Genomic DNA, 11,243 nt, shown 5'->3' with positions numbered 1-11,243 from the left:
ATAATATTATACTGTTAAAAGTTACATAGCCGGTTTTTGTTTTTTCAACTCAAGTTTATTATAACATTTATAGCTAAAATCTAACAGCTTAACAAGCTTACAACGAAATAACATTTGAAATAAAATCGGATGATAGGTAGTAGGTATACTACGACTACCATGATATTATAGTTTATTGACTGCATAGGCGTAAATAACCAAATTGTTTTGGAGGGACTAAAATCTTTAACATAATATTGACAAAATGTTGGGCGTGACTCGTGATAGCTATTATACCTGCACATTCCTTTTATAGTTTTATTTAAGTATTTAAGTTTATACGATATAGGTACACAAAATTTTACTTTTAAATTTTATTAAAAAGTGTGGGCTGTAGAAAAGTACGTCTTTGATTTCTCAAAAACTGATAATACATAAAAGTCTAAAATGATGCCACTAAGATAACAGGTATAGATACCATATTTATTTGATTCCGCATGACTTTTTACAAAAGTTCTGTATTATATGGCCCGGCCGCGGCGGCGACACGCGAACATGGGCGTAAAAATTTAAATAAAACAAACTATTTCTTGTGGTTATATCATAGATAATAAAGATATGGATAGGCCATGCCTATGTTAAATATATTTGAGGCCGCGTGCCTGGAGGGGAAGGCAATTGAGGCGTTTTTATAATGATAGTCGATACTCGATATAGGTATACTTGTTTGGCCTCAACTGGACCCCTTAAATACCACTGATAAGACCGATATGTCCTATCCATATCTTTATTATCTATGGGTTATATGGATTGGTCATAAACTTGTAATATATTTTGCTCTATCCTATAAAAAAAAACTGAAATGTCGTCGCTGAGTTACAGTACGGCCTACATCGAAATTAACGCCACGACGTAACCTAACCATGCCTATCGACTATTTCCACAATCTACACTCGCCAGTCGCCGTGGTACCAAAAGTTAACGTGTGCAAGTAGTCTACCCGTACTTTTTTAAGACTATGACGATTGACGATCATACTCATCAATAGTCATTCCCCCGCCCAGCCCACATAATTTGTTTTTATAAATGAATAAAAATATTTAAATTACATATTTATATTAATATTTCATTACAATTTAATAACATAATTCGTGGATACCTACTCGGAACTTCTATATACCTATTGGCTATTACGCTATTATAATGTTTTATTTATACAATGATATTTTTTCAACATTTAAATTAATTTTAACTTACTCACATAGTTTTAGGGTAGGACGTTGATTCAAAAGTTAATTATAATAATAAAATATTGTAAAAATATGTATTGTTAAAAAATTATAATAATTAAATTTAAATACTAATTATTAATAAGGAATACAATTGATGCAATGTTTTCCGCAAAAATTAAATCAACTTATTTTAATGCCGGATTTAAGCGCAGGCTTCATATATAGGCTGTAGACTGCACAACAGGGCCCTCACCATACATCACACAACTAAATAAAAAAAAATAGCTCCGTCTATATAGTATTATGCCCTTCCTATTTTCTAAAAACCCTCTGATAGGGGCCTTAGTGCCCACACTACAATTGAGCTTAGGGGTCTACAAATCCTAAATCCGGCCCTGTATGTATAACCTAACAGACCGCTCGTAATCATTTTTCGTATACAATATGGTAGGTACCTATATCATTTAATTCTTATTTAACACATCCATTACAGTGACTCACCCGGCACCCACTCAACAGTCTCAACATATTCTAGTGTATAGTAGAGTGATATGCAACTGTTTGTATGAATAGAATGTAAACAATTTAAAAGTATGGGTATTATATTACATATAAATATATTATGACCTAACTTATAACTGTTAGAAGGTACCTACAATCTATACGAAGAATATTATAATGATGCACCAAGTACTAATCAAAGAATCGAATTCAAAGTATTCGGTTTAAGTAATAATGTAAATAAAAAGTAATAATCGAAGTACTTGGTTAGTAATTCAAACATAAACGATTAATGTTCGAAAAATGTACCATAATAGTAAATAGTTGTATATAAAGTACCTAGCCAGTAGCCAACTATGTGTATTGGTAATCAATAATCAATTTGGTATACATAATAATATACAATATACATATATTATGCGCAAATGGTGATGGTCATAATAATTATCAATCAACACGACAACACGTAAATAGTATGTAAATCATCGAGATGTATATACTATGTATAGTTTATATATCTCGATGACGTAAATATAATACATGATAAATTTATAATGATATTATAATACAGTAAAATATTATGCTCTACATTTGTATCCTTGAATGTTGAAGCATTAAGGTGCCCACACACTGCAGCGGTGGCGGTAAAATTCTATTGTCTCGGCGGTGGCGGTAAAATTGTGTCCGGGGACTCATTTTAACGCTACCGCCACCGCTACTGCTGCAGTGTGTGGGCACCTTAAATGTATGACATACGGACGTAACTACTCTTTATTTCCACTAATATAAACCTAGATATCGATTGTGCAAATATACTTACTATACCTACACATTAATCAGATTATTATCAGTATTTTTATTCTATATTTCTATATAATATTTAAATAATATACCATTTTACTTAGTTGGTATTTCAAATATTTATTCAACACTGATGTACAAATAAATGACGATAAGTGCGCTGTATATAATTTTACGGTCTGTGAACTTTGCCCAGGTAAAAACGTATAATACGATATTACGATCTATACGTTCTAGAGATATATAATATATTATATACTACACTACCTGTCTGCATTGTTCAATTTTGTACGATTATATCGAATATATAATGCTTATTTGTATTTACCCATGTAGGTGTATCGTGTATACCGTATAGTATTAAATATGTCAATTTTCGACATACACAATAAGCATATCCATTATATTCTATTACCATGATAGTTATTTAGAATTCATCAAGTCGTAGTTATATGTACACGCTTTATGGCCAATATTCAAATGTGTTAGATGTATGTCATAATAATAGTTAACTGGTTAACTCTCTTCCGTTAACGTTGAACGAAGCCCATTGTAAACAATATGACGTGTAAAATATAAATATTAAAAACTTTATAAAGAAAACAATTATAAATTTTTATAATATTCCGATATTCGTAATATTTATTATTTAAAATATACTAGCTAATATACCTTTCAGAGAAAAAAAACCAAGACGAAACATAAAATATTTATAGACGAAATCGCCTGCGGTGAAGGATTTGTCACTCGGTCCTATCTCAGTGACATCCCGCTGGGATTGACAATCGCAAACGTAACCTATTGCGTTTTGAATGTTTTGATAAGGTGACCACTAGCCATAAAATTATTTATCTCAAAATATACACGGGTTTCATAATTCATATTATGATAAGTAATAGTTCATTAGTCATTACTGATAATTTATTAACGATTTTTATTCGAGAAAAATGTTATTCAAATCGTAACATTGGGCTCCGAGTAAATTGAACAACGCTAACAAAAATTCAAAATAAATGTCTAAATACCGAGTCAACAGAAACTACAAACCCGACAAGGCGACAACACAGTGCTGTAACAATCATAATATATAGCTGGCGCAGCAAATACTTATAAAAACCATCGTTATATACGGTGCGTTATTCGATTAATGTTCCAAGGTTTTTTGATGCAGACACGAGCCACCGTTGCGGTCGTTGTACCAAATGTCTAATCAGACGATAAAAATATACACTTCGTACGCGTCCCCTTATACTCCAACATTTTATACACAGTTCTTTGGTAAATAATAATATTACCATAAGTAATAACAATAACTCGTTGAACTGTTTTTTTAAATACTATAGTATAACTACAGCTGTAAAAATAATTGTTACTAATAATGTTATCCACGGAAATAATACATAAATATTAATTATAAATTATAATATTATATTCGATATTCATTTATTACAATGTACATACGCATGTACACTGAAGGTCATGGCGGTCATGCTACAGTCAGTAAAAACTACAATAATATATTCTATAATTATATGAAAGTCCTATGGGAATTTTCGGTGTCATGTCATTTCTAGCAAACCTATTAAATTGTAATTCCTAAAATTTTTGTTATTGCCACTTATTTTAGGATATTTTTTCCAAGTTGCACAAGTATCAAACATAAACATTTAACATGCAATATGCTCTAATAATAAGCAAAGCATCGAGATTATTTATTTCTAATAGATGAAGGATCTGGGGTCCATGAAAAGAAAAATTTTGATAACGTTGCTTAATACTCAATGAGAATATTATTTATTCTATTACATAATTTATAAAACTCACATTAAATCATCAGTCTTGGACTGTTTACTATTAAAAATTTTTACGAACAATGTATAATATTTATATATTTTGATATGCAGTTGCGTATCATATAGTTTTCATTAGTAGCGACGAGTATAAATATTAAATTTAGCAATTACATGGATATAGTAATATGTAGGCAATGCATTGAAAAGTGTTTCAAGAGTAGTTCAAATTAAAAATTGTACTTCATACATTTTATGAACAGTGTTAGGACTTTCTATGTATATTATCGTAATATCGTCATTCATTTATTTGTCAAATAACCAAACTATGACTACCTAAATATCTAGCTTAGATAAAAAAAATTGTACTTATCCAGAAAAATTTCTGTATTCTTGGTTAGGTTAGTTAATTTTATTACTTTATTGTTATAATGTTATAGATAATCGTGAGTAATTTCTTTAATAATTATTGGTAAGATATTCTGTTTCCCGTAAATAGATATTAATTGTTCGGCAAATAATTCTATCTTGGGGGTTTTAATTCAATATTTAATATTTTTATTTATAAATATTTGATTTTAGAATTCTCGAATAACGTAGTGCACACACCGCATTCATACCAGTTATGTCTTTCGATCGTAAACCATTAGGTTTTACCCATAATTAATATTTCCATTGTTATTTTAACTATGCAGACATGAATCACATATTGCTTCAATACGTATATTATTATATATTAATTTTTCTATAAACATAATTGTTTCTAATTTATTTATACTCTTCGTAGAACAATATTATCAGATGGTTCACAACGATTTTATAATAAGCAGAATTATCCGTTGATGCCGGGTTTTACAGTAAAACAATTTTAAAATCTTTTGAAACATTTTCATTTTAATCAGTAAACAAATTAAATATTTCATTTTGCCAACGGGACCCCGGTAAAAGTATTTTGCTATTACTACAAAATAAACCAAAATGTCTCCAAGACGTTTTTTTCACGCGCAAAGTACAACGAATAACGTGCTCGCATTTATATGTCAAATTACCACATTATAGGAAATAACGTTAACATATTATCCTGGTTTAAATTTTAAATGCACTCTGATTTTGGTTTAAACGATTTTCATTACGGTTTTCTCATTCACGTCTTCCAGTAAAATAATGGGTAATACGCTTGCCTTTAGTGTTTGCATTTATTTTATTTCTTTAGGTAGAATAAACGAATTTTGAATTATTATACCCCGGGCGGCAGACAATAACCATACATCGCCGTCGACAACGACGCAGCTGCGGTACTGCTGTAAACATAGCTATAGTCGGACTATAGACCTTGTTCTGTGCTATAGTAGAGATTGTAAAGGTAGTGTGTGTGTGTGTGTGTGTGTGTGTGCGCACGGCTAGCATGAAGCAACGCCCGTCGCTATGCATGCGACTACACGAAAAACTAATTATTTTCAAAAAGGGCAAAAATTATTAAGTTAATACATTTTCGGATTTTTCTCATAAGATCTAATTTGCGTTTGAATAAAAGTCATGAAAACCGGTCCAATAAGACTTCACATATAGTTGTTCAAAAAAATCGCTTCACGTTTTAATAATACAATATAGGTGCGTCAGATTAAGATAAAGATTCATAATAATTACATTAATTATTATTATAATATCGTGGTTGATGGAATTGGCGCGAATTAATATTATCCTTTGTATCTTATTATGTGTATTATGTGTAGCCCGTATTGCTACATTTTAAGTAGTATGTTCACAGTCTCACAGAATAGAATTATATTTATTTTCTATTCTGTGGTGTAGAAGATAGTAAAATGCCGTTCGGAATTCTGGGTTTTGGCACTATGATTTAGTGATTGGTCTTGTTGGCACCCAGTATATAAAAGCCAGTGGCGTACCGTCGAGGGGGGGAGGTTTAACCCTCCCAGAAGTGAAACACGCAGACATAATTCTTTTTTGGAATATTACATAAATAACATTTTATACATATACATAAATGATAACCCCCCCATAAATGAATTTTGCGTACGCCATCGGTAAAAGCATATAATATTTTATAAGAAACTTTTCCGCCGTAATGTATGCACCGTGAGATTGTATAGACTCGTCGCTGTTATCATTCCACCAAACGCGGTTTATAGTCAATGAATAAAATTAAGTTTGGAACGAGTAATAAGGCTGATCGGAGTATGAGACGGCAGTTCTCGTCCGTTTATCGTACTTTTAAACATGTTAACAATATTTGCATATTATCTAATCATCGGAGCGGTCGCTGAACCGATGTATTGATTTTCCAATAATGTGTTTTTTCACACAAAGGCACTCGCGATAGAACAAAATCACTAGTCCCGGTGCTGGTTTATTACATCACATCCCTCGGAAGCGAATACTTAAAAACACGTTGGCTACCATGAGCATCACACCCGCCATACACCATTATGTAACAGACATAATTTTGATCGCAATCGTACTTGAATCGATCGAGTGGCGGGTGACTAGGGTGTTTCTTTTATTTGTTAGGTTATGTAAAATTCGGTTTCTTAAAAAACGTATATTTTCCCGCGTAAAATGACAACGTTACCATTGTTAACAATGTGTGAGTGGCGAGCAACGTATTTGCCCGCCATTTACAACAATGAACGTATCGCGCTAATAATTTAATAATAATATAATATTGTTTAGTAATAACTAATAAGTAATAGCAATTTAATCTATTCCGTGCTAATAGTATACAATAAATCCTTAGTTCTTGTTGCGTTATATTAAGCAGCCGTGAACGTAGATCGAACGCAAAAAATATGTTGTTATTTTTTTCTGCCAGTAGTGTTGTTTTGTGGGATTTTGTTAATGTGATGCACTCGAAAAAAAAAACATCTGTCTCTGAAGTATGCTAATCTCAAGGCCGCATAGTGCACATCCCGTATGTACACCAGCTATGAGCTGTGCATTTATGCATACACTTTTTATGCCATTTGATAATATTATTATTAGCGGCAGTTTGTTTGCATTGTTCGCGTCAATGCCTATAAATATTATCAGATATAAAAATAATTACGATATTACGAAATATGTATAGTCGTAAATTCGTGAATTTATAGTAACTCATAACAGATCAAACCGGGCGAGATCGACATTGGATTGTGATAAATGCGCAGTCTCCATACAAACATAACATTTTTATAATCATTAAACAGACAGACTTTACTGATATTGTAGTAAAGCGAAATAGACACGCCCACGTAATACATATGTATGTGACGGTCGAATGTTCTAGAACATTCGACTGCCCAGATATCAAGAAGTAGCGCCGTGCGGCACGTACGGTATACACATTTATAACCCTACGTGTATTAAATTAATATTACTAAATACTACTAATGTATTTACCTTCTTTTCACTTTTATAAGTGTTTATACAATCATTATAATAGATTTTGCGCATACGGTCTAGATTACTACCCTCTCATAATTCGTATGTATGAAGTACACGCGTGATTACACTACATGTTATATGCACATAAGGATTTTATTAGAAAGTAAATTAACTTACCCTTATTTGATTGTCAGGTTTGACTTCTCAGGTGTTCGATGAATAGGTTTAATATTAATCTAAAAACAAATAATACACTATTGATAATAATATAACACTTTTATTATTTAGAACATGTAAAATACTATTCGGGTGATACATATTATTTAACCCTTAACGTATGTCCGCTACCAAAGGCGCACGCAGGGAGAATGTAGTTGTGACCGAGTGTCTGAAGGTCATTATGGGTGTCGTTAGAAGTGGTGGGATTTTTTTCCTATATTTTAACACCGTAAGCAGTTTTAGATGAAGAAAATAACAACAATATATGACCACAGATGTTCATATTATGACCATCCGCGCGACTGTATATAATATAATATATATTTAATAATATTGTGTATACTGTATATATATAATATTAAGGATTATGATGATGCCACATTTTTCAGTATTAGTGTATTACATAGTTATTAGAAGTGACTATCATTACAATATTATATCAACATTTTTTATTTATTTATTATTTAATTTTAAAATTTAAAATTCGAGAAAAATGCTCGACATTGGATATTTGTACAAAAACTACTAAAATTTATCTTTTTTACCCCGTTTGATAATGCCACGAGGACTGTTTTCACATTGCTTTGCGGCGTACTAAAAATATGAGAAAATGACTTACATTTATAATAAAAATGATGTAAAGAATAAAAAAATAATGCATTTAATGTTAAAAATGTTAAATGAAATTAGTATATTCTGATCAAGGGGGCATTAAATGAATTTTCAGATAAGATAAATTTTCTAGAATCAAAAGGAAAAAAATGCAAAAGTCATGAACATTCTTCAATATTCCTACCTTGTATTATATGTATTTATTATTAATACGAACTAAGATATTATAATATCTAAGCTCGTGGTTATATTAATCTTGAAAAGTTATTTTAAGTTACTATAACCGCATTTAACATTATAGAAACGACAGCTTTCAAAGTCCCATTGATCACTGAAAAATATTTCAGTTGACTGACATTGGAGGCTCTGCATACGGTAACCATATCGTCATTTAAAATCCGCATTAAGACACGTTCCGGCGCCTCACACAAATTTAAATTTAATAATACGGATTTCAAATGACAATAAACAGATACGACATCATGCTGAGCTTCCGGTAAAATGTGAGCAAATCGATTAGCTGATTGACTGTCGCTTAATATAGAATATGATAATGTTCTATGGCACTGTCACCATAGTATATGGGCGTACGGCTAACGATAAGCAGGCTATGATTGTCACAACTATCGGCCGTTTTTCGTATACTCTGTTCAAGTTAAGAGTGTCCAGTTACGACGAAAATAAGTTCTGTTCACGTATGTAATTTGGGCACTCTTATAACTAGTTATAACCTGAACAGAGTATACATTTTATGGTTCTACGTTTGGGGATATTAACAAGTCAGGTCTGTTAGTTGATTGGGCCATGTCCTCAGGATACCGTAAGCGTTGCAAACTACTATGCTCCGGCCAGAGAGAGAACACTATTAGCTATTAGGTGACGACCAAAACTCGTCCGTTCTCGTGCATTTCTCACCACTTAACCTGTCTAAACGCTGGCCGCCGCCACCAGACCACGTAGTGAGTGGGGGGAATTTATAGCTGCTAGTAGGTGGTTAGAGTGGGAGAAATTTGGGCGTGAAAATGAAACCGCGTAGCTTGTTCATTTAGATGTGCCGAAGAGTAACGTTCTCTAGCTGGCCGGAATTATAGATTGTTATAGCTAAAAAATTCTATTACGAACTCATAATTCATTAATAACTCATCTGCGTTAATTTATGAAAAGCTATTAATCTTCATCAGTCTATGAGTAATCTAAATACTACTAGTGATAAGACTTATGTTATATTCAATATGTTAGCGTCAGTAATGATTACCTATAAAAGCACCTCGAAGCAACTGCCTCTGTTTTTCTTTGCGGTTACTAAGTCACTGGTTCGCGTCTTATTTCTGTGCGATTTTTATCACGCCGAATAGGTATAAAACGCAAACCACGATGATAGACTATTATAACCTAACTACAAAAAATTATATTTTATTGATGCAGCTGAACTGCCGATTTGGTATCGTGTTCAAACTATACTACATCCCTATAATATTAACAAAATTACAAAAATGTTACCCTAAAATGCTTTGAAAGACATCTGCAGAGAATCACCTGCTATGAATTACCCGCTACCAGCTACCACCTGTTGCCTATTGTTATTACCTGAGTGTAACTAAAGAGGTGAACCATATTGGACAATTTAATTTTTGTTGCATTCATAACTTCAGAGAATACTATATAAAGCCGGAAGCTCTGAGTCTTTAGAATATTATTTACTCACATAAGGTTATTAAATAGAAAATGATCAAAAAGTAAAAATAGTATCAAGTTGTATTGAGGGAATGCTACTATATATACTGAATAGAATTCCATAGAAATACTAGAATATTTATGTAAAATGTAAAATTAACATGTAACTTGCCTGTATCACGGCTGTCTGTAAATTATGTTGTAGTAACAAATTAGTTAATACAAACTAAATACTCAAAATAAGTGAACTTAAATTAATTGATTTAACAATTTTAACCCGTTAAAAAAAGAAGTCCAGTTGTCGTTTGCAGGATTCCTAAAAATTCCCAGAATAACCTAACCTTTCGATAGCAGTGTAATGAGTTAAAAATATGATATATAATTATTATTATGAGATGGTATTTTAAATGTTATTTATTTTTAATATTTATCTTTAACTCATCACTTCGTAAGATAAACTATGGGGTTGGGAAAGAGTTTTTCCTTTTGAATAAATTAAAGAACGGAAAATATCTATTGTATGAATTATCACTTACCTTTCGAATGACTCAAAATGTGAAATTGTATTTTATGCAACTTGATGTACTTGGATGCTGGATGACTGGGGTGAAAAGAAGTATACAATGTTAGGTAAAACACTGAGGCGAATGGGGCTGACTGGGCGGAATGGAATCGACTGAGCAAGGAATTGATTGATGTTTGCATTTTATAGACATGATACGCCGCCTTTGTGATTGAATTTGGAGATAGCGGCGTTTGCTCCTTTGTGTGTCATCATTAGTATCTTATTTACTAAATAGTTCATATTTGTATAATTACAAAGAATGTGATAATTTTTAAATCTAACAGTAATTTAATTATTTGTAATTTTATTGTTGATTAATGTTTGTATAGTCATGCAAATAATATTCTATTTATTTCTTTAATCTTAAAAGTAATTTAGTTCATGATAATGTATATTCTGGTATTTTATGTTTGTGGAGTGGTACAGATAATTTATAAATCTAAATAATGATATATCAAATGTATATATCATTAGAACAGGAAGGTGCAG

The sequence above is a fragment of the Aphis gossypii genome, chromosome 1, assembly GCF_020184175.1.
Source record: "Aphis gossypii isolate Hap1 chromosome 1, ASM2018417v2, whole genome shotgun sequence".
NCBI classification, from domain to species: Eukaryota; Metazoa; Arthropoda; class Insecta; order Hemiptera; family Aphididae; genus Aphis; species Aphis gossypii.
This window is presented reverse-complemented; position numbering follows the sequence as displayed.